Below are 1,088 nucleotides of genomic sequence, written 5' to 3'. Positions count from 1 at the left end.
ATTTGAGCAACGGCGAGCGTGATCAGCACTTGACTGGTTGACTGCTACACGTTACAAATTGGTGGCAGTGGTGGGATAATGTTACACAATAATTGTGAAAGACTTAATATTAAGTCTATCGAAATAATATTTGTAACCGTGCATGAATATAAGGAGGGGGAAGGTTACCATTAGATGAATAAGCACTTCGTATTACTTGATATATTGCATTTAATTTTCAGTGAAAATAAATGATATGGCGATTCTTGAACTAATATACAGTCTTAACAGAATTCTGACAAAAATGTTTGAAATGAATTAACAAATTCAATAATTCCTTTGTGTAAACAAATAAACAATGTATGAACAAGTTAACTTCATTTACCTTAACTAATGTGTAATCTCAGTGAGATTTGTCGAGGCTGGATATTTTGAATGACACCTCTTCGGAATAGGCGTCAGTCCAAATACCCAGCCTTGATGAATCTTGCTGAGATTAACTAACATGGTACATTGTACATTTTTGCAGGAACATTTCATGTAACAAGACAAAGGAAGAAGCAATCAAGAATTTTGAAGACTTCAAGAGAATAATTTATCAATACCTGCTACAAATTGTGTCCGGACTGCCCCTTTTTTGTCTTTTGCAGTAGGCTTTTGATATTTGCATGACAATATGTACCACTAAGTGATCATCTTGTGCAGATCTATGTGCTGGGCACCAAAGATAGTGACCTTATGTTCACATAACCTTTGAAGCTTTTATAGTATATTTCCTTAGTAAGCCAATATGTCGATGTTTCTAGTTTGTGACCTTGAAAATCCACAGATATCTAGTTAAGCATAATACTAATGCATGTACATTTCGTTTTATCATTAGAACTTTATAGATTAAGAATTTAAAAAGCTCATAAGATATATGGTGCCGTATATACAATCTTCTTTTTCTCTGCAATTTTGAATGTGGATGTGTAAATACATTACAGTGTAATAAAATTTTAATATATATATTTGCAAAGAATCCTGATTTATTCCCAGTGTTCACAATGGACCATTTCAAACTCGACTTATTTTATGTTCGTGTTAATTAATAAATTTTGACTGCCGCA

Source organism: Ostrea edulis, chromosome 6, assembly GCF_947568905.1.
Source record: "Ostrea edulis chromosome 6, xbOstEdul1.1, whole genome shotgun sequence".
Taxonomy (NCBI): Eukaryota; Metazoa; Mollusca; class Bivalvia; order Ostreida; family Ostreidae; genus Ostrea; species Ostrea edulis.
Note: the sequence above shows the minus strand (reverse complement) of the source record.